Below are 23,630 nucleotides of genomic sequence, written 5' to 3'. Positions count from 1 at the left end.
GAGACGGCTGAACATGAGGACGTCGCTCCCCTGGGCGTTCTTCGTCACCCTCAGCCTTTGCTGCACTTCGGCAGGTGAGCACATTTCACACTCGCTTGCGCCGAACTTTTTGCGCGATCCACTTTTACATGTCTGGTTGAGTGGACGCTTAAATGTGTTGTGTTCTCAAGAAGCTGCATTTCCTTAAATCTCCCTGCAATCAGTTGAGGGCTTGCTTGCTTTATTTTTCCCATGGTAAACGAATAATAAAAGGCTTTGATTAATTGCGCCCTGCGTCATCCAATTTGCGGCCGTTTCATCAGCGTATATAAATGTGCTCGAGAAAGCCGCTGACATGTTTAGAATCGGAACTAATTGGGAACGAGGGGGTCTTCCGTGATCGAAATGCAACACAATCAACATTCCAGTTTTCTCTCGCGAGTCGGCTCCCGTTTCTTCAACTGTTGATACATTTATTGTAGCGACCTTGTATGTAATTCACGGGTTCTGTCGTTTCCTGTTTTCTGGGGAGGCTGTGAAGGGAACGGGGGCGGGGGCTGGACGGCAGAAGGTGGGAGGAAAGAGGAGAGAGAGGAGAGGCCGATTTCTTAACTGACACTTGTCAACGTTGTGTTACTCGTTACTCGCACGATTCCATATTGCCGTGTTTGTTGAAAGAGCGCGACGGGCCGCGTTTGGTGCGGACTTTGTTGTCCTGTAGCGCCGTCGTGTGGGCACTACTTGAAATGACCCTCCAACGTCAAGAAGACGTGCAACCTTGATAACGGCACATTTTGAACTGTTGGGTAACAAAAACAAACAAATAATAACAAAGACCCACCAACAAGGTCTGTGTCTCTTTTGGTTGGGTAACAAAAACAAACAAATAATAACAAAGACCCACCAACAAGGTCTGTGTCTCTTTTGGTCCTTGGTTATTACGTTTGAAAACAAATAAAAAAAAAACTGATTATTTGAGTTTCATTTTCACATCGACACAATTGCTATACAGCTTCATATTCCAGCTTGTTGTCTGGAACGAGTAAGGAAATGTTTAAGAAAATGTCTAAAACGGTTTAATTTACATTTTTAAAATTCTAAATCGAAAATAGAACATAGAAATACAGTTTGTATATTTCTTTTGGGTTTCCCGAAGTTGTCACGACAACATTTCTCCTACTGACCGGGAGGTGGCGATATGCATTGGAATGCTCAAGCCTTTTCCCACGAATGCTAATTATGCTTGGGGAAAATGGTTGTTGCCCTTCTGATAAATAAATAAATAAATCATCACTGGTATGTGGACTGCAATTTAAAACACATATTAGATACACACAAAGTATTCATTTATGTATCTATTTATTTATAAAATGAATGTGTTTATTTCTTTTTGTCGTTGAGAATGTGTGACCAAAATGTATGTGATTGGCCGGGCGTTGGTCGACCCCCGCCACCCACACGCTACGCTGTCTCCATCTCCAGGCCAGTAGGAGAAATGTATCGTGCTTTGTTGTTTTTTTGTTTTAGAATAAAAAATTGAAAATCAAACTGTTTTTAGAATTTTACATACTCGTTCCCGACAACAAACTACAATATCAAGCTGTATTTCAATTTTGCTGTTTTGATATTATAATGAAAATCAAGTAACCAGCCGTTTTTCTATTTTTAAAATTTGTTTTCAAATGGAATAACTAACGACCAAAAGAGACACGGACACCGACCGCTTGCGTCAATTTGACTCAACTTTGGGTTGTTCAAGAAAGATGGGTCAGAGTGGGTCAGTTTATATTTTTGATCGAGGTTGTGTTTTTTTTTTTTGGGGGGGGGCAGCAGTTTTAAGAATGTGCAACCACATATCATGAGGGTTTTTTTGCAGTGCAAAGGGCACTCAAACCAACATGAAGTTTTTGCTTTTTTTTTCCATAAAAAAAAATCGACTGACTTCAAACTGTGATATTATTGAGGTACACCATAAACAGATTGGTTAAATTTAACCAATAATTTGTGATATGGTTAAAACATCCAATCTAGAATGTTGAAGGGTTGTGATTTCAACCAATCTTTATTGGTGAAAGGGCCAACCGATACAAATTGGTCGTTTTAACCAAGATATTGGTTAATTTGCGGAGAGAAAAAAAGGCCATGGTATGAATTTGAACCCACAACATCAACACTGTTTAGCACCTCATCAGTCAGAATTGAAACAAAAATAATGTCACAACCAAGGTCACGTCTCCAGTGCAGCTAAATACTCAGATAAAACAAACTACAATGTCCAAAGTGTGAAGTTTCTTCTTCACTAATTAGGGTCAAGGGTTCATCGTTACATTAAATAAAATCAATGAATGACAATGATGTGAATTAAAACATATTAAATGAATTACAATTAATTTTTAAATGAATATACTTGTTCTCTGGGTCTATATCAACTACACACTGCACATGAATACAGCCAACAGTGGGGCGAGTGAAGTGTACTCTCCATAACCAATTTCATAGGTTGGATGGCTAACCAAATTGGAACCGAAAGTTGAAGTTCCTGATCTAAATGTTTGAGTCAACTCAAACGTCAGTCACTGAACACAGCGCCGATGCTTGTCGCTCTTATTTTGAAACTCACAATTGCACCACTTACAGTGGCGGACTTTCGACGCTCCTCTGACATTCAAAAAAGTGGCACGAGACTTGCTGCGATGCCTCGTGGGCGCCACCGTGTGCCTACCTGTTGAACTGCATGAAGCGTGGTGTTATGAGTTGAATAGTTCGAGGACGACATTACAAGTGTTGGCCAAGTTACTTCCAAAATGTAATATCCAGTAACACTGTCTTTGTAGAGCAGTGCTTCCCAATTATTTTTCTTCACGCCCCCTCTACCAATAAGAAAACAATTTGCGCCCCCCCACCTCCATTTTTTTTTTACATTTTGTACGAATGTACATGTTTACTGCATATTGATGTTAGATTATGTCAAGAAATGTCCCCGAGCAAAGCTAAATTGATCAGAAATATAATTGTGAGAACTATTATCGAGAGGATCTCTCAACTCAGTACTTTGTGGTGCAAATATTGATGATATGACAAATATTCACGATACTGTAACAAATTGGGTTGTCTGTTCTCGTGTTGACATTTGTGTTTCTCAGAGTTGTGTTGTGTCCGATTTCTTGAATGCATCGCGCAACTCACTAGACAGGAGGTGTGAGTGAGAGTGTGAGAGTGTGTGTGAGAGAGAGAGAGAGAGAGAAACAGAGAGACAGAGTGAAAGAGAGAGAGGCGTGCGAGTTGTTTGATCGGTTACGGCCAATAGAGCCGTTTTCTATAAGAAAAAAAAAAAGTCGAGAACTGAATGGAATTCTGACATGGTCTCTTAAAGACGTTCCAATACGTTTGACGTCGAACCTCTTCGTCGTGATGACGTCATCCGCTTTGACGTCATCCTGCCTGAGAGCGTCTGCTAAATTGCTAACGTAGCCGTCGTCTTATGATGTTTCTATATGTAATGGTTGGAATACAACATTTCTGTTAATAGCTGCTGGCTCTCCACCCAAACGTGTTTCAAGTCAGACCAATGATAAAAGTCGAGCGTACATCGATCGAAGCACTTATTACTGTGTAATTCATTTTAGCGATTAGCACGGTGAGCGCTGCCTCGTTCGACGACTCGTTTACAACGCTTCTAGGTTTAGCACTGCAGTGAGGCCAGCCTCCACTCGCAAAGACAAAGTCAAGCCAGCCGCCACTGTTATTTTTAATACTGTGCTTCACGGTGCATTCCGGTAATGCGCCGAAAGAGCTTGCTGATGGCCACCTTCAAAATAAAAGCTGTGAAACTCATGGCTGCACGTCAGTGGTTTGGATTTAAAATAATGTTATTAAACTTCTCTGTTCACCCAGGGGGAATGCAAACTGACTCAGAATTGCTATAAGAAAGGTTATGAATTGAGATAGAAAGATGTTACCTTCCGGATCAGGTATGCGTCAGCCTTTTCAGCTCCTAACCGTGGTGAGGGCGAACTGACAGGAACCAGCGTGGGAAACAGACGACGATCACTTCGCTTAGCACAACGGGGTTTATTTATGTGATCATTCATTCTCTCCTCTGTCATACAAGCAAGCACACATCCGGGTCCTTCCTCCCGCCTTCCAATGCACGTCACATGCCACCTTGCTGTCCCAGGCAGAGCCTGTAACACTACCCCCACTCTGGATGATGATTAAACCCTTAACATCACTCCAGGACAATACTACAATGCTTCATCCACACTACAACCGCCCCACAACGCGTCATGCAAAAAGACCCCTATAAGCAACATTTTTTTTATCGAAAAGTGCAAAACGCAATATAAAAATAATTAAACAAATAACACACTACAATTTACTGGAACTCTTTTCGTTTACAACATTGCATTAACAATCTGGAACTTTTTTTTTTTTTTTAACGAACACTGAGGAGGGCAGCGATCCGCCTACACCCTACCTCAGGCAACTTCAGCAATTAGTGATGGACCCAGTCACCAAAGTATGTTGGGGGTCTGCGGGCCCTCCGAGGCATCTGCACAGGTGCAGAAGAAGAGCGATGAGTCGCAGCCTGATTGCTGGGCGAGAATACAGCCCCCATATCATCCAATTGAGGAGGAACACCACGTGTAGAAGGGGGACCGCTGTCCTCTGCTGCAGGCAATGATGAGTCGGGGCGGCCTGAAGTAGCCTCTACCGGAACAGGATCCTCTGCCTCCGATGGTGTGTCCAATAGGTCGAGGGGGCCGACTTCAGGAACAGATGAGTCAGAGTCAAGAGGAGGGGACTGTACCTCCATTGGAGCCCAGGAGTCGGCATCCTGATGTGCCCAATTGTTGTCCAGCGTTGTTCGGGCGTGGTAAGGCTTCAACTTGTCGTGGTGAACCACCTTGGCGCCGGACCGTGGACTTCTTTTTATCCTGTAGACCAGGTCATCCAAAACACCCACTACAAAGTAGGGGCCCTCATAAGCAGGTAAGAACTTCTTGACTCTATTCTTCACTCTTTTGGTCCCTTTGACCAGGTGCCACACTGCATCCCCAATTTTGTACAGTGCTTGGCAAATGTTCTTATCATACTGCCTCTTAGCTCGTTCACTTGACCTTCCGAGCACGTCACGGGCCAGTTGGTGGGAAAGCTCCAATCGCTCCCTGAGCTGCATGACATACTCGGGTGGAGTGTTATCAACGTTGTCTGGGGGCGGACCGACTACCAAGTCAATTGGTTCAGTTATTTCACGCCCAAAGATCACCATATTCGGGGTTAGTCCAGTAGAGCTGTGTCTGGTAGATCGGTACGCCATCACTGCATATGGAATCATCAAATCCCAGTCCCAGTGGCAGCGCTCTGCAGTGGTGGCCAGGATCTTCTGCAAGGTGGCGTTGAAACGCTCCACCTGGCCGTCCGACTGGGGGTGGAATGACGTCGTGCGGGTCTTCTCAATTCCCAACAGTTCACACATTCTTTGAAAAACTGCTGACTCAAAATTGGTGCCCTGGTCACTGTGCAGGCTGTGCGGAGCGCCGTACCTACACACCCACTCAGTTACAATCTTTTCAGCGATCTTTGATGCACGTTCATCTGGGACCGGATAGGCCTCCACCCACTTACTGAAATAGTCCTGTACGACCAATATGTATCGGTTATGTCTCTCCGTCTCGTTCATCGGTCCCATCAAGTCAACTGCTACTCTCTGCATGGGTGAACCCACCCGCACGGTTCCCATAGCTGCTCGAGGCGTTTTCATTGGCCGTGCCTTAGCAGCGCAGCTCGTGCAAGTGCGGCACCACAGGGTAACATCATCCTTCATATTGTACCAATAGAACCTAGTCTGGAGTCTGGTCAGAGTCCTCTCCACCCCAAAATGACCTCCCACTGGGCCATCGTGCATCTGCTCCATGAGGGCATTTCGGAAAGTGCGTGGTAACAATGTCTGAGAGTGGAACTCCTTCCCATCGGGAGAGTAATACTTCCTCATCACAGCCCCATCTTTCAGATATAGTCTCTTCCATTGTGTCCAGTATGCTTTGGTGGCTGGGCTATGCTGAGCTATGTCAGTCCAAGGTGGCCGACTATCCCCCCCATCAAGCCACATCTTTAACGGGGCAATGTCTGCGTCTGCACTTTGTGCGTCGACTAATTGTTCTGGGGTCCAACCGCTGAACAGGTCGGCAGGGGACTGCTCGCTCACACGGTGGACACTCGGGCAAGATTCAATCTGATCATTCACGCGCGGGGGATTCGGCATCGGGATCATGCTTGCTTCAGGGGTTGACATATTTCTATTGTCCTCAACTACCCCCACTAGGGAATGCGGTGCATGTACCCCACCACCTGTGGTACCCGCCGGACTGCCGTGGATCGCATTACTCCGCCATCGATCGCCCGACGCAGGCTCCTGCACCGCACACGGGCAAGAAGAACGACATGGCCTTCTAGAGAGTGCATCCGCATTTTGATGGTTCTTGCCCGGTCGGTGGAGCACTTGAAAATCATATTCGGCTAATTTCTCTAACCACCGCGCGAGTTGGCCTTCTGGCTCTCGTAATCGAGTTAACCATCGTAAACTACTGTGATCCGTGCGAACCTTGAATGGCCTTCCAAGCAAATACTGCCTGAAATGGCTCGTGAACTCGACGACAGCCAAAAGTTCGCGTCTTGTAGTGCAATAGTTTCTCTCGGTGACGGACAACCTCCTACTGCCATAAGCCAGAACCCTCTCTGCCCCGCCCTGCACTTGGGAGAGGACCGCCCCGATACCCGCATCGCTAGCATCAGTGTCTAGGAACATTTCACCACCGTCGAGGGGGTAACCTAAAATAGGCGCGGAGGTCAACCGCCCCTTTAGTTCCTCAAATGCTCTTTGACACTCATTAGTCCAATTGAATCGCGCATATTTCTTGGTTAACTCGTGAAGTGGTCTAGCTATGGTGGCAAAATTTTCCACAAAACGCCTGTAGTAGGAAGCCAATCCAACAAACTGGCGCACCTCCGAGATGTTTTCCGGTGGGGGCCATTCTACTACCTTTTGAATCTTTTGGGGGTCAGTGGCAACGCCCTCGGCCGACACTACATGACCCAGGTAAGCCACTTTCTCCCGGAAAAGACAACATTTGGAGGGTTTCAATTTAAGATTGGCCTGACGCAGCCGGCCAAAAACTTGATTCAACCGCTCCAGCATTTCAGTACAGTCTTTACCGAGAACGATGATGTCATCGAGGTAAACTAAACACGTCTCCCACTGCAATCCGACCAACACTCGGTCCATCAACCTTTGAAATGTAGCCGGTGCATTGCAGAGACCGAACGGCATCACGTTCCACTCAAATAGACCCTTGCGGGTGCAAAACGCGGCGGCCTTACGGGCCCGCGCAGTCATTTCCACCTGCCAGTATCCAGAAGTTAAATCTAGGGTGCTAAAGTATTTGGCTGTGGACAAGGTGTCCAGGGTGTCCTGGATACGTGGCAGAGGATATGCGTCCTTAATAGTACGTTCGTTCAGAGGCCTATAGTCCACGCACATTCTTGGGGTCTCATCCTTCTTTTTAACCATTACAATTGGTGCAGCCCAACTACTGTTGCTGGGTTGAGCCGCCCCAACAGCTAAACTCTGCTGTAATTGCTGGTCGGCAGCAGCCTGTTTTTCACTCGACATTCTGCGCGGAGGTTGCTTTATAGGGGGACCCGGCGTGGTTAAAATGTCATGTTGAACTAGTTTGGTACGACCTAAATCATTCGGACCCGTGGAGAAAACGTCTCCGTGAGACTGTAACAAATGTGCCAACCTAAGACGGTCTGACACACCGAGGTTGACACAGCTCTCAGAGTACAATGCTTGTAAGTGGCCGGGCACTATTGGAAATGTATGGTTAGAAGATTCAGATTGTGCCACTAGCGGCTGTGGTCCACCCTTCTCCAATACCTCGGCCGGCTGCAGTACTCCAACCACCGCCCCTCTCTTTAGAGTGAGTGGCTCCGCGCCTAGGTTGAGAACTCGAATGGGGACAATCGCGGAGTTGCGCGGCCGGACGACTGCACGAGCCACTAGGACCTGATGCTTCTCAACAAAACCTTTGGTTGGGGTCATCATCATATCACCCGCTCCTACATGGCGACGGCCAATTACTCCCGGAACCACATACTCGCAGTCGGACGCGAGCACTGTGGTGCGAGCTACTCGAACAATGTAGGTCAGGACTTTGCGGTTCGGATTACAGCGGGGCACGCTCTCACCAAAAAGAATAGCTTCTTGACGGCCATAATTTAGCTGTGCCTCAGCTTGCCGAAGGAAAGGATGCCCGAGGATAGCTTCGGTACCATCTGTGGTGTTAGCCACAACAAAATTTACGCAAACCGCCTTCGTACCAACATTCACGGGCAGGTCTGTTTCGCCCAGGACAGCTACGCCACCCGGACCGATGCCCTGCAAAACCTGGGCACTGGAGGGCTGCATCTGAGGTTTGCATTCGGGAGAGAGAGTGTTATAGAGGCGAAGCGGCAGCACATTTCTCCGAGCGCCCGAATCCAAGATAGCACACAATTTTATCCCGTGAATTTCTATTGAAACACTCATCTCGTCCTCGGTGTCTTTTACGCGGCTAACTATCGTAACAGAATCAGGTGATGGGGTCACACCAAAACTTGGGGAAGTGTTTTTGGGCTGGCGGGGCGAAGAGCAATTTTTCCGTATGTGTCCTACACCACCACAGTTGTGACACACAACCCTCCCACGGTTCCCCTTCACACTTTCCCCTTTTACAAGCTGCAAGTTGGGAGTTTCTGGCACCCCCTCTAGCTGGACAAAAGAACGGCCGGCCACCCCCACTGCTCCCTGACCTACCGCCAAGGAAGGGTCCTCCGGTGCCATTGCCGCTCTGATGCGTCGCTCCGCTGTGACTTGTGAACTTGGTTGCCTTTGCTGAGTGACAGCTCGGGCAGCCCTTCTGGTGGTCTCGTATCGGTGGGCTATGCCATAAGCCCTGCACAGTGTGCTCGGCTGCTCCTCCAGAAGTTTTTGCACCAAGTCAGCATCCGCGAAGGCGTTGGTGAAGATCTCCACACTTATTGCTTCCTGCTCCAGCTCCGTGCGGGCAGCATATGCGATGGACACTTTCTCATAGATGTCATCTCGGAGGCTTTGAAGTGTCTCACCCGGGTGTCTGCGTCTCCGCCGCAATTCAACAGCAACGGCGGCAGCATGCTCCGAACGCGGACCATAGGCGATTTCAACTTCATCAACTATTTGTTGGTAATTCCATCTGGAAGACCTTGGGTTTTTGTGGACAATGGCGCCGGCTGCACCTGTCAGGCTGAACCTCAGCTGGACAGCCATTGTTTTCTCAGACCAATGATTTGCTTGGGCACAGCTTTCAAACTGGTGGAGGAAGTCTCTCCAGGATCCCGTGCCATCAAAATGGCCTGGTCGTAGCGTAGGTATGCGCTCCCTTTGGTCGAAATACTCCTCATCATCATCACCAAGATGGCGGCCGTCATCGTATAAAGTCATTGAGCGGTGTAGTGAAACGTTAGCACTCCTCCCTTTGGAAAGGTCACGTTCACAGTAAGAAGGCAGCGAATTGCTTCTATGCATGAAAGGGTTACCACCATCAAAGAAAGCATGGGCTTGTTCACTTTCACGACAGCTACAGTTTATTTGAAAGCAGGTGTTACTGTGGTCGCCAGCATTACTTTTCTTCCCACATGAACGGCGCATAGGCGACGTGGCACGGCTCTTACCACGCGTATAAATTCCCTCCACTGCCTCCGCGGGCTCAGCTTTTGGCGCCCGCCAATCGTTTGTTGATGTTACGAATGGGTTGGATGACGATGAATATGGCGGGGTAAGCAGCCATTCCCCTACGGCGGGTGGCGCCGCTCCGAACGGCGTACTACAGGCGAATCGTTGGTTTGTGCCGCTGGCGCCGACACGATCGTCGTCGGCGGTGGTCCCAACAGTCCCAATTATGTCCATCAGGAATGGATTAGTAGGAGAGAATTTGTGCCGAACATGGCCGCTCCCCGTAGTTTCCCCGCTGCAGTCGCGCGCTGACATCTTCCACGTCTTTTTCCGCGCTCGTTAAGTTTGATCCCGGACGAGCCCCCAATGTTACCTTCCGGATCAGGTATGCGTCAGCCTTTTCAGCTCCTAACCGTGGTGAGGGCGAACTGACAGGAACCAGCGTGGGAAACATAGACGACGATCACTTCGCTTAGCACAACGGGGTTTATTTTTGTGATCATTCATTCTCTCCTCTGTCATACAAGCAAGCACACATCCGGGTCCTTCCTCCCGCCTCCCAATGCACGTCAACTGCCACCTTGCTGTCCCAGGCTGAGCCTGTAACACTGTGCATGACGTAGACGACAAGTAGCGACCGCGCACCACTCGAGACGGCACATTTTCCTGATGAAGCACACTTGTTTATTTGGCACTGGCATTCCATTGACATTTTTTTCATTTTAGTTCGCATTTTGTTTACAGGCGACTAGCTCCTTTGCACATGGCATTATTTATATTGTTTACAAGATACCTTTACACAAATTTAGGCCTATGCAAATGGCATTACAGCATCTCGGCACAATATATTTGCAGAAAAAGATTTTGTGAGAGGTACCCTTTTTCTCCTGTTCTTTGTGATATTGTTCAAGTCATGCAAAGCAAGCTATTTTGAATGTTTATTCAAATGATTTTTGGACTTTTATTTTTCATTGAAACTAATGTGTACCAGTTGGTCAATAAAAAAAGCAGTTAATATGCATTTCCTGCATTTATTTTGATTTTGGTCCTCAGGGGGAATTTATCGCACATTTATCGTTATTGAGGTCAAATTGCCCAATTTATCGCAATATTGATTTTAGGTCATATCGCCCAGCCCTAATATCACCACTGATGGTGGAGCTGTACACTCGCCTGAGTTGTGTGCAGGCAGCGTGGGTTCAGTTCCCACTCAGTGACGGTGTCTATGTCTGCCCTGTGACTGGCTGGCGACCAGTTCAGGGTGGAGTGTGCCTTTCGCCCGAAGTCAGCTGGAATTGGCTCCAGCACTCTCCCGCGACCCTGCACAGGATAAGCGGTGTGGATAATGACATGACGTGACAAATATTTGTCATCTCATCAATATTTGCACAACAGAGTACTGAGTTTCGAGATCCTCACTATAATAGTTCTCAAAATTATATTTCTTATCAATTTAGGTTAGTTAATGGATATTTTATTGACAATCTAATCTCAATATACAAAGACAGAAAAAAAATTGGTGGTGAAGGGGCGCGAATCTTTTTCTTCTTGGTAGGGGCGGGCGTGAAATAATTGAGAAGCACTGCTAGTATATGCAGACATTATATTCATACAATCTTGCAGCCCGACTGAACCACAGCATTGTTGCAAGTTCGGTAGGAGAAACGTAAACGTCCCAGTGCTGTTGCAGCAGCGGCTTCTCGAGGCATCGGCGGAAGTGACGTAGAAGCTGACTCGCCAATGTGGCGTTAATTTAGTTATTTTGTTAATTTTTTTTATCAACCGATTTCAAATATTATATAAAATATATATTAAAATAGAACAGGGGTAAAAACAAACACAGAGGCAAAGAAAGATATTTGAAAAATACGTGCTTAAAGCATGACGTCATTAGCAAGCGCGCAGCTTCCGAAGGACCTCGACCACATCCACCGACCCGTCCACACCGGAACAAAAAATCCCACCGCTGAATTCTTCTGATTTAGTGTGGAACTGACTGTAATTTTCTGACAGAATGTCCAGTGCTACTCTAAAGGACTACGACATAATTCATTAAGTCTTTGTGTCCCGATAACCTCATCTTCGCGCGTTGATGCTTTTCGGCGTAGTTAGCTTAGCTTGTTAGCTAGCTAGCCGCTAACGAAAAGAGGCACATGACTCATCGCCAAGCAGAGATCGAGTGCGGATTTGTTGAGATTGGCGTTTGAAAAATGTGTGCAAGAACGACACCCAAGTACAAAGAGGAACTTTGTGGAATAAAAGAAGAGTCCGAGCAACATCTTCCACTGCTGGGCGAAGGTTGCAACCAGCCTCGTGTTGTGCCAATCAAAGCAGGTTTGTACCCGTCTTACTCTCATTTGCTTTCTAAAGAACGACTTTCTGTCGTTAAACATATGCATCACAACATTAAGTTGTTTGGGGAAATGCGTCCAAGGTTATTGCCGCTTTATTTTTAAATATTGCCTTTTACTTGCAGGTCTGCTGAACATTTGTTTTTGCCAAATGAAATCAGTTCAGAAAATAATTAATTAATTTAATTTGCCCTTTATTAGTCCCACAATGGGGAAATTTGAGATTCGAACCCAGGCCTCCTGGGGAGACTGGGTCCTGATGAACGCGGCGCCTGAATTCCATGTTTTTTTTTTTATAAAATTTGAACTGATTATTTAACATTTTACATTTTCTGGTATTTATATCTTGTTCAAACAATTCCTTCCTGGAGGAATTCTGCCTCACTCTAAAAAATGTGCACACTGCGGCGAAAACATCAATGGCGGTTGATCAATTTTAGTGGATAAAACACAAAATATTAAGTTTTTTAATAAAAAATCAAGTACGTATTGGTCCTATTTATGAATTTTGTACTGGCTTGGTTGGGTGAGAGTCAATGAACCTCGGATGGCCCTGCACTGTTTTGTGCACGTGTGCATAGTTTCACCTCATCCAAACATTTAAAATGCATTAAATGCATCCATCCAGGGTTGGTCGGATCTCATCATTGAAAAAGCGCATGCTGGAAGGAATGCATCTGCATCTTTGGCTTACTATGGGCTTAAAAAGGGAGTACGTCACAACCCCCTTTTCTACCAACAAGCCCAGGAACATTTAGTTCCCAGAGTGAAAGCCAAAGATTTCTTCTCTCATGTGGCTTTTTATTGAAGCAGATTTGAATATGCAAACTCAAACAGAATGGACACATTTTGACTTTATCACACCCGTCCACACGCTTCCTTTTGTTCTAACGGTTTCAGCTTCCAAAACATCTTTGGGTCACACTTCTGCTAAACGGTTTCCCGTCGAACACGGTTCAAGACGTGCATTTGATTTTGTGGCTTCCTGCTAAACTGCCAGCATAGACACTTCTGTTCCGACTGAACTAACGTATTTCCGGTTTAAGAGGTCCATGTTTTTGTGACCTTCTATTAACCTGTAAGCATAGTTTTGAAACATGATGACATCACAAATTTAATTTCTTTAACACCGGGTCGCACGCATTGCTCCGTGTGCGGCAGGCACAAGTCATGTAGAAACAATATAAGACAAAGTCGCCACATGAGGTTTGACTTGACCAAACCAAATTTGTCTTTTTGTGTCCTGCAGACGTCAGTGAAAACGATCTCCGTTCTGTAAAAGAGGAGCCAGACTTGACTCACATCAAAAAGGAGGAGGAGGAGGAGGTCAACAAGTCACCACTGAAAGTTGTCCCTATAAAGAGTGAAGATGCAAACAAGGATGAGAGTGAGGACAACAGAGGGGCGGAGCCTCCAAGCAGCAGTTCAAGTTATCACGTGACAACAGAAGGTGACGAAGACCACTGGGCGCCATCACAAGCACATAATGAGGACACATTATCACGCTCTCCTGATGATGATGATGATGATGATGGGCAAGCCAAAGGTGAAAGGGCATGTCACACTGACTCATTAACTTCAAAGCTGTCTTTAAAACCGCACACAAGAACACATAGTGGAGAAACCCCCTTTTCTTGCTCAGTTTGTGGTAAAAGCTTCTCCCAAAAGTCGCATTTAACAAGTCACACAAGAACACACAGTGGTGAAAAACCTTTTTCTTGCTCAGTTTGCAGTAAAAGCTTTTCTCTAAAGTCACGATTAACAAGGCACACGAGGACACACAGTGGAGAAAAACCTTTTTCCTGCTTGGTTTGCGGTAAATGTTTCTCTCGAAAGTCTGATTTAATAAATCACACAAGAACGCACACTGGAGAAAAACCTTTTTCATGCTCGGTTTGCGGTAAAAGCTTCTCTGAAAAGTCATATTTAGGAATCCACACAAGAACACACACAGGAGAAAAACCTTTTTCCTGCTCAGTTTGTGGCATGAGTTTCGTTGAAAAGTCAAATTTAAAAAGGCACACAAGAACACACAGTGTAGAAAAACCTTTTTCCTGCTCAGTTTGTGCCAAGAGGTTCTTTCGAAAGTCGCATTTACGAAGCCACACAAGAACGCACAGTGGAGAAAAACCTTTTTCATGCTCCGTTTGTGGAAAATGCTTCTCTGACAACTCGGCTTTAACAAAACATAGAAAAACACACAGTGGTGAAAAATTTTTTTCCTGCTTAGTTTGTGGCAAGAGTTTCTCTCAAAAGTCGCATTTACGAATCCACACAAGTACACACGGTGGAGAAAAACCTTTTTCCTGCTCGGTTTGCGGTAAAAGCTTCTATGAAAAGTCATATTTAGGAATCCACACAAGAACACACACTGGAGAAAAACCTTTTTCCTGCTCAGTTTGTGGCATGAGTTTCGCTGAAAAGTCAAATTTAAAAAGGCACACAAGTACACACGGTGGAGAAAAACCTTTTTCCTGCTCGGTTTGCGGTAAAAGCTTCTCTGAAAAGTCATATTTAGGAATCCACACAAGAACACACACTGGAGAAAAACCTTTTTCCTGCTCAGTTTGTGGCATGAGTTTCGTTGAAAAGTCAAATTTAAAAAGGCACACAAGAACACACAGTGGAGAAAAACCTTTTTCCTGCTCAGTTTGTGCCAAAAGGTTCTCTCGAAAGTCGCATTTACGAAGCCACACAAGAATGCACAGTGGAGAAAAACCTTTTTCATGCTCCGTTTGTGGAAAATGCTTCTCTGACAACTCTGCTTTAACAAAACATAGAAAAACACACAGTGGTGAAAAACGTTTTTCCTGCTTAGTTTGTGGCAAGAGTTTCTCTCAAAAGCCGCATTTTTTTTTTTTTTTTTTTTTTTTTTATTGCCTTTATTAGTCCCACAATGGGGAAATTCGAGATTCGAACCCAGGCCTCCTGGGGAGACTGGGTCCTGAACGCGGCGCCTTAGACCCCTCGGCCATCCTGGCAGCCAAATTCGAGATTCGAACCCAGGCCTCCTGGGGAGACTGGGTCCTGAACGCGGCGCCTTAGACCACTCGGCCATCCTGGCAGCCACGAGATTCGAACCCAGGCCTCCTGGGGAGACTGGGTCCGGAACGCGGCGCCTTAGACCACTCGGCCATCCTGGCAGCCATTAACAAACCACACAAGAAAGCACAATGGAGAAAAACCCTTTTCCTGCTCTGCTTGTGGAAAATGCTTCTCTCAAAAGGGAAATTTAAAAAGCCACACAAGAACGCACAGTGGAGACAAGCCATTCAGTTGCAGCGTTTGTGCTAAAACATTCTCCACTAAACATAGTGCTGAGAGACACAATTGTGCTGGTGAGAATTGCAGCGATCGTTCAAGCTTAAAAAAAAGACAAAAAAAACTGAAGGAACTGACTCTTTGTGGTAAGATGTAAATGTGATTTTGAATAAAATATGTATTGAATTTTGCAAAGCTTTTTTATTGACATTAAGCCAATGTGATCAGTGCCAGAAGCACCATTGTGTCTGAGTGATGTTTTTTTTTTTGTGTTAACATCAAACATGTAAATGAAATTAATTGCATTTGCCTAGAGCAACATTTGTTAACGTTATGCTTTTCAGTCGTCTTTTTAATCGTACCTAATGGAAAAGGTGTGAGAAGAAACGGTGCTTATGAAATCGGTGCCTTCCACTATCAATAAAATTACTTGTTCCACTTGCTCAACTGGCCTTCATTACACTGTGTGAAAAGGTGAAAAACTGATCGAGAAGTTGAACGATAAAAAGAGCCAGAAGGAGAAACGCGAATAGTCTCAGTTTCTCTCAAAGGTTTTGATTTGTCAGGAGTTGGCAACTTGATGGCGACTGTAGTCAGCGCTGGTTTTCTCGGTGTGTTTGGCTGGCTCGTGTATGTATGGTCCATTGAACAAAACTCAAACTCTTCAAATATCCCCTCAGATGCATTTAATAATTACTGTCAGGTTCAATCACCTAAGCATTCACTGAACAAAGGCTAAATGAATGGAAGGAAGACAAGAGTTGATCTTTTACTCGCGAGGAGAACGAACGGAGGTGTGCTCAGTTACATCTCCAACTTCGTTCTGGAGCACACTCCGCCGAGCCCTCTATTTTATTAGGGAAGTCCCTAACAATACAACGTATTTGCACTAAGGGGTGAAGGGGGGAGCACCAGCAGGAATATGTAAACATCTCAGACACAAGAGGAAAGACAGACATCAATGGCAGTCATCCACTGATTGAAAAGGCAGATATGCCTTTTAGTGCTCTGGTACTAAATGTCTCAGTCCTTTTGTTTCAGAGGTGTGTCTCGGCACACCTCTTTTGATGTTGCAGACGTTGATCCAGTCCTCAGGCATCCGCTTCTCTGTGAAGTCTTCTCATCCATATGGTCAAACATAGGTCACGCTGTGGAACAATTCTTTTGCAATACTAATAGAGTAAAATATGGGATAAAATATATCTTCAACCTAACAGTTTTCTTGGGTTTTACCCAATTTTAAAATTATTTGCATGTGATCTGTTAATGGGGCATATTGATGATGAACTTCTTTTACAAATTGAAGAATAGATGATGATATTAAAAATAAATCTATTCTAGATTTCAGTGTTGCATTTCTATTACACCAAGTGAATTCCACCACATTGGGGTTAAAAAAAATCGCCAAGCATCAGTCAGGGAGAGATTAGAGCAAAGTAATGACAGAAGGTTATTTGTTGATCTCTGGGATAATCTAGGAGGATATCGATCCTTTGTGTCGTCTGGGCACTCGTTAAAATCTCCACAGAGAATAGTGACAGCTCCTTGGTATTTTTTGTTGAGGTCCTTTAATTTTAAATTTATTAATTCAAATAATATTTTATTAAGACTGTGAGAGTTAAATCCGTATATGTTGCAAATGATAAATTTAGCATTGTCTTGTTTAACTATCAACAGAATCCATCTACCATCACTTGCAGATATTGTCTCAAGAACTTCTCCCTTGAATTTATGCAAGAAAATCAAGACCCCTGCAGAATGATTAGTGCCGTGGCTAAAATAAGATAGATTCCCCCATTGTGTTTTCAAAAAATTAACGTCTGACTCACTAGAATGTGTTTCCTGAAGTAAAATTAAGTCAGCTTCTGATTTTTTACAAAACATAAAAATTGCCTTACGCTTAGTAATATCCCTCAGACCTTTAACATTTAAGGACACAACATTAAGAGACTTAAACAAATGATCCATGAAAACAGAGTAGAACACTTGAAATTTTGAAATACCAGACAAGAAATGCGCTTTTAGAAAATAAAGATCTTAAGAGGTGGCGATTAACAACCATTTAAATTATCTAAGCATTTAGTAAAAGAACATGTTGCTCTCACAGCACAATCGTGAGTTAAACAAATTTGAAGAATAAAGGATCTAAAGTATGTGTAGACTATTTAGTGATTGAAGATGTCAGACAGTTGTAGGACGAGTGATTAGTGCAACAAAGTATAGGAATGGTTTGAAGAGAAAAAAGAAGAGTTTAGTAATAATAAATAAATATATAAAAAAGAAAATAAATAAATAATAAATAAATAAATGAATAATAATTAAATAAAATGTGTATATTAATATATATAAATAAGTAAGACAGAAGATATATAAAAAAAAAAAAAAACAAACAAACAAACACACATACACGCACACACACGCACATAAATATAAGGAACCTTTTGTAATCAAAACGAATCTTTTCTATAAAATTCAAAACAACCTTGTATTCGAAATATACTAGTGTAGAAATTAAATAAATTATAAATAAACTATAAAACAACCAAATAATTAAAATAACAAATTATTTAAAATCAAGTTCACATCAAATAATAATTGTCTCCAAAAGGGGTCCCATGAAAATCTGCACAGTCTCAAACATTCTACAGTTTTGTTCCGGATTAGCCCACTTTAGTCAAAAAGACCAATTTATTTTAAATTACCTGTGGAAAGTCCATCTTCTTCCCATTTATGAAGACGAAAGGACCACGGAAAACAGCTTTTCCCCCTCTTTCTCTTGCTTTCTGAACCAAAGGCCAAAGCTTTTCTCTTGCAGCTTTATCCTCTGGGGACAAAGCTTCGGTGATCCTCAGCTTGTTGTCAAGAAGAAACTTGGAATCTCTCGCCTCCTTCCAAACAGCATCCCGGTGTCGTCGCAAAGCAAACAGGACTATAGTTGAGCGAGTCGAGCCGTCTGGACGTCTCTGTCCAATGCGGTGAACGATGTCAATCCCCTCCTTCAAGCAACCTCGGGTGGATGGTGCAGTTCCCTCCAGGATGGTGATAACTTTAGACCTGATATTCTCGTTGTCTTCTTCCTTTATTCCGTGAATCTTCAATGACCAGCGACGGCTGTAGCGATGGCTCTCTGCAATACTTGCTTTCAGGAGTTTATTTTCAGCCTGGAGTTTCTTAATTTCCTTCTCCATTTGTACTCCTTTTTCTTTTTGTTGTCTAACATCTAACGTTAGTTGTTGGACTGTCGCAGTTAGTTTTGCAACCTCTTGTGAAGTGGCCTCCGTTGTTTTCTCAATGGTTGAAATTTTCTGAAAGGTCTCATCGTGTTTAGCAGATAGAGCTTTAATTGCCGCTAGTATACCACCTTCATCTTCGCTTTGCTCTTTTCGGTGCCGGTTTTTTTTGGAGTACCGTTCTGGGGCATTTTAAAGCTTGAAAGTTCCATATTTCCATCAACTTCTTCCATTATTACCGCGGCAGTTGTGTCGTCGCAAGACATGACTGAGGACTCCGCTGCCGACAAGTTATTGCTTTTCTTCCTTTAACTCCCTTTCCCATCCAAAAAAAAAATCGTGTCTCACTCCAAAATACAAGTTTGGATGCGTGAAAGCTTAAAAATTCAACTTGTACTTACATAACTTGGTGTTAATCACAAAACCCCTTGACTAGTGATGGGTCCAACGACACCGAGGCGTCGATGCGCGCGCCGAGCTTCCAGGGCAAACCCCGTGTCGGTGCGCGTACTGCTTTGAGAAAGTCACGTGACCACTACCAGAATCGTGTCGACACAGCGGTCGCGCGCCAAACTGTGTTCATAAGGAAGCGCATCTGTCAACAGGATGGACGCTCAAAACAAGCATCGAGTTATTGGCGCGTTACTTTACATTAAATATCCGCAAGATGGAAGACGTCACTGTTGATGCGCACTCAGAGGTGCAGCGCTATATGTCAGCAGGACACGTTGCACGTACGGAAGACCCGCTCTTATACTGGAAGTCCATGGAGGCAACGTTCCCTCACCTATTTATATTAGCCACACAGGCGTTGTGCACACCGGCCTCTTCAGTGCCTTGTGAGAGGATCTTCTCAAAAGGCGGGGGAAATTGCCTCAAAAAAAGCAATAGTGTCATGATCGGGCATGGCAGGGTTTTTTGTTATCGTTTTTGTGCGCATGCGGTTTTGTTATTGTTTTTGTTACACCATTGACCGGACAGGGTTAGGTGTATGGTATTTTAACTTTTATTACTCTTAACAGAGGTCATATGTTCATTAGTTCACCATCGCTACAGCACGGCGATTCTTCTTCTGTCCTTTTTTTCTTCTTCTCTCGCACTTCGCCAACAGTCCTTTCAAAACAAAACATTCAACACTGCCCCCCACTGTACAGCACTATATCACATCCCAACATAGACCTGAAAAGAAAGGTCATCAACTGATGGCAACATCATTCAAAGAAAATGCACTATTCCAGGTGCTACAACCCTCCGCTGCAAAATAAAAGTTGTCCTCAACATTGTCATAAATTTGCAGTGGTTATGGCATACAATCGCTCAAACTTCCAAAGTTGCGAATAACAAAAATAGGATACATTCCCTTTAAACAATAGCTTCAACCTCCCTTTTAAAGAAAAGTAAATTGGCATAGATGGCTTCAAAAGCATTTCCTTGGGTTTCTACCGCAAGAGTAAATTATGACTGTATACTATGTGTTATAATCACACGCTACCCTCTGCAAACATTATAGTGTCTAGACATTAATAGTCAATTTATGAACAGTTTGAAATCGCAGAACAGTCCTCAATTAACGCTGTGACACAAATAATAATTCCAGTTCTAACTGTTGTTCCATGTCATACCTGCTGAATACTAACCATTCTGTTTTCACATCTATATTGATGGGGCAGTTTTTCAATAATATTCTACAGGAACAAAATTAGGATTAGTATAATCCCTGTGCAAACCAGACAGCTGTGGGGATAGCCAAGGTACACTACATTGTCCATAGATCGGTGCCAGTGTATTAACATACGTAGGGCTGGTGTGTTGCCTCACTGGACGATAAGTAGGTTTGCCTAACAAATCATATGTAAAGGTCTCTTTAAGTCGTCTTTCTCTCTGTGACCTACGTGGCTGTGTGTCAGTAGGCTCGGGTACATGTATTTGCGGTGGGTCTTCAGGCAGGATGGCGTGTATGTCGTCTTGACCGTTGTTTCCAGTGGTGAAGATTTCCTGAGAGTCATTGTCCCCAACAATTTGACCTGGAATATCCATTCTGAACTCCTCTGCTTCGGCATTCAGTTTTGAATCTGATTGTGCCTCAAGTGTCATGGGAGGGGCAATGTTATGCTCCACAGATTGGTGATGTTGATGATAGTTCGTCGCACTTTGAGGCCAGAAACCTTCCTCCTCATCCGAGCTTTCTGCGTTCAGTGAAGCTTCATCAGATGTTTTGGTGATGCCATTCCCTTGCTGACCAAGGTTTCGTTTTCCTCCTGTATCTTGGTTTGATTCCTGGAGTGGTAAGGAATTGCATGGCATTAACATGTTACGATGAAGGATTCTGGCTCTCCCTGTGCCACATTCAGGCTTCACCTCATAGACAGGACTGTCTTTCCCCTTCCGAGAGACGACAATGTGTATTCGATTCTCCCAATATGAGCGCAACTTCCCTGGTCCTCCACGTTCTGACATATTTCTCACGAGAACCCTGTCACCTGGAAACAGCACTGCACTTGGTCTTTTCCTGTCATAGTAGGTTTTCCCTCTTTCTGTAGTTTTTTTAATGGATTTTGATGCAATGTCATATGCTTCTTTCATTTGTTGTTGCCATTTTTGTACATATTCTTGGTGTGAGTTACATCCTTCCTCCTCATTTATTCCAAAAATCAGGTCAATTGGCAAACGAGGGTTTCGACCAAACAGCAAAAAGAATGGAGAATATCCGGTGGCTTCACTAGTTGTGCAATTATATGCATGTACCACTTTGTTTAGATAGTCACTCCAATTTGCCTTCTTCTCTTCATCCAAGGTTCGCAGCATTGCCAACAGGGTGCGATTAAACCTTTCAGCAAGATTCCCTTGTGGATGATAGGGTGTTGTCTTTGAGTTTGCTGTACCAGTGTATTTTTGTAATTGTCTAAATAACTTGTTCTCAAACTCTCTGCCTTGATCGTGATGTATTTTAGAAGGAAAACCAAATTTGAGAGAGAAATCATTAAAGATTTTTTCTGCAGCCATTTTGCCTGATTTGTTACGGGTTGGGTATGCCTGGGCGAATTTAGTGAAGTTGTCAATTATCACCAAAATGTATTCATACCCTCCCCTGCTTCTCTCAAGGTGAAGATAGTCTATTGAAATCATTTCAAAAGGAGCGGTTGCAGGTATGTGATCCATTGGGGCTCTGCTTTGCACATGCGGTTTCTTCTGGATGTTACATTTGCAAACTTGAGTTATGAAAAACTCAATATCTTTTTGCATCCCCGGCCAATAAAATCTACGCCTTGCCAGATTAAGTACACGCTCCACCCCTAGGTGTCCCATTTCACAATGAAGGTATTTGTACACCAGATCTCTGTACACCTCTGGGAGGACAACTTGAGTACAGGTTGCCGTTTTGCGCTTCAACAAGCCCTCTTGAGTAACGTAGAGCCTATTCCATTCATGGAGCAATTGTTTAGTTTTTGCTGCTTCCACATCTGTGACCCTCTTATTTGGCTTTTCACCAAGTGCCTTCAACTGGAGGACACGGGATATGGCAGGGTCTTTTGCCTGTGCCTGCAATAGGTCTTTTGGAGTTATATTTACATCTGGCCGTTGATCTGTCGCCAATTCCTGAACCAGTGGATTGCATGTGACAGCTGATATCCAGTCTATTTCATGTTGCTTCTGCATTACAATTGCACCGAATAGTGCACTCAAAGTGTCAGGGGAGTACTGCTCGGTACACTCACTCATATAGGAGTCCATGTCTATCGGCATACGGGACAGGAAATCAGCATCAAGCTTTGCCTTACCTGGTCGATACTTCAGTGATATGTTGTAATCGGCCAGTTCCGACACCCAGCGATGTCCTGTTGCATTCAGTTTAGCTGTACTCAAAACATATGTGACAGGATTATTATCACTGTATACTGTTACAGAGGGAGCATAGAACAAGTAGTCTCTAAACCTGTCTGTGACAGCCCATTTGAGCGCTAAAAACTCAAGCTTCCCTGAATGTAAACGATAATTTTTTTCCGCTGGTGTTAACGTTCGTGAGCCGTACCCAATAACTCTGAGTACGCCATCCTGTCTCTGATACAAGACTGCTCCCAACCCTTGTTCTGAAGCATCAATATGCAGAACGAATGGGTCCTCAAACCTGGGGTAAGCCATTACAGGTGGGTTGGTCAGCACATCAACCAAATAGTTCAGGGCTTTCTGGTGAGTGGTATTCCACTCTATTTTCAGATGTGACGGAAGCTGTCCTGTCCTTTTTGGGTGAGACCTCGGTCTTGACTCCGGAACCAGGGTTACATCTGTGGACAGTAAGTCATACAAGCATTTTGCGTGACGTGAAAAATCCTGCACATAGCCCCGATAGTACCCCAAAAATCCCAGGAGTTTGCGCAACTCCTTGATATTGGAAGGTGGTTTTGACTTGAGTGCTTGTACAGTTGCAACTTCCTTATTGTCCATCTTGTACCCTTCAGCTGAAATAACTTTGCCCACGTAGCGGACTTCATTTTTGAAAAGTTCACATTTGTCTGGCCTGAGTTTAATTCCCCACGCTTTCTGTTGTTTTAAGACAGATCTTACATCCTCAACATGTTGCGCAAATGTTTTACTATAGACCAGGACATCATCTAGGTATGGAATACATATTTTGTCTCTGAGACCTTTTAAACTTTCCTCCATACTGCGCTGAAAAGCCGAAGGTGCATTTGTGAGACCAAAAGGGATCCTATTCCATTCATATAGTCCCCACGGCGTGTTGAAAGCTGTGAATTTCTTTGAGTCCTCACTGACACTCCCTTGGTGATAAGCTTTTCCTTGGTCCAGCACGCTGAACCAAGCATTCCCTCCAAGACCATCCAGAATCTCCTGTATGCGTGGTATGGGGTGTCTGTCCGGAATTGTCTTTTTGTTGAGCCCTCTGTAGTCAATACAAAGTCTTAGGCTTCCGTCTCTCTTTCTCACACAGACGACTGCAGCAGCATACGGCGAGAAGGATTTCCGTATAAAGCCTTTGTTTAACAAGTCCTGGATGTGGTTTTTTACTTCGTCATACAGCGGGCGAGGTATAGCATT

Source organism: Idiotropiscis lumnitzeri, chromosome 2 (assembly GCF_059441095.1).
Source record: "Idiotropiscis lumnitzeri isolate Australia: NSW breed Sydney's pygmy pipehorse chromosome 2, RoL_Ilum_1.0, whole genome shotgun sequence".
Classification (NCBI taxonomy): Eukaryota; Metazoa; Chordata; class Actinopteri; order Syngnathiformes; family Syngnathidae; genus Idiotropiscis; species Idiotropiscis lumnitzeri.
Note: the sequence above shows the minus strand (reverse complement) of the source record.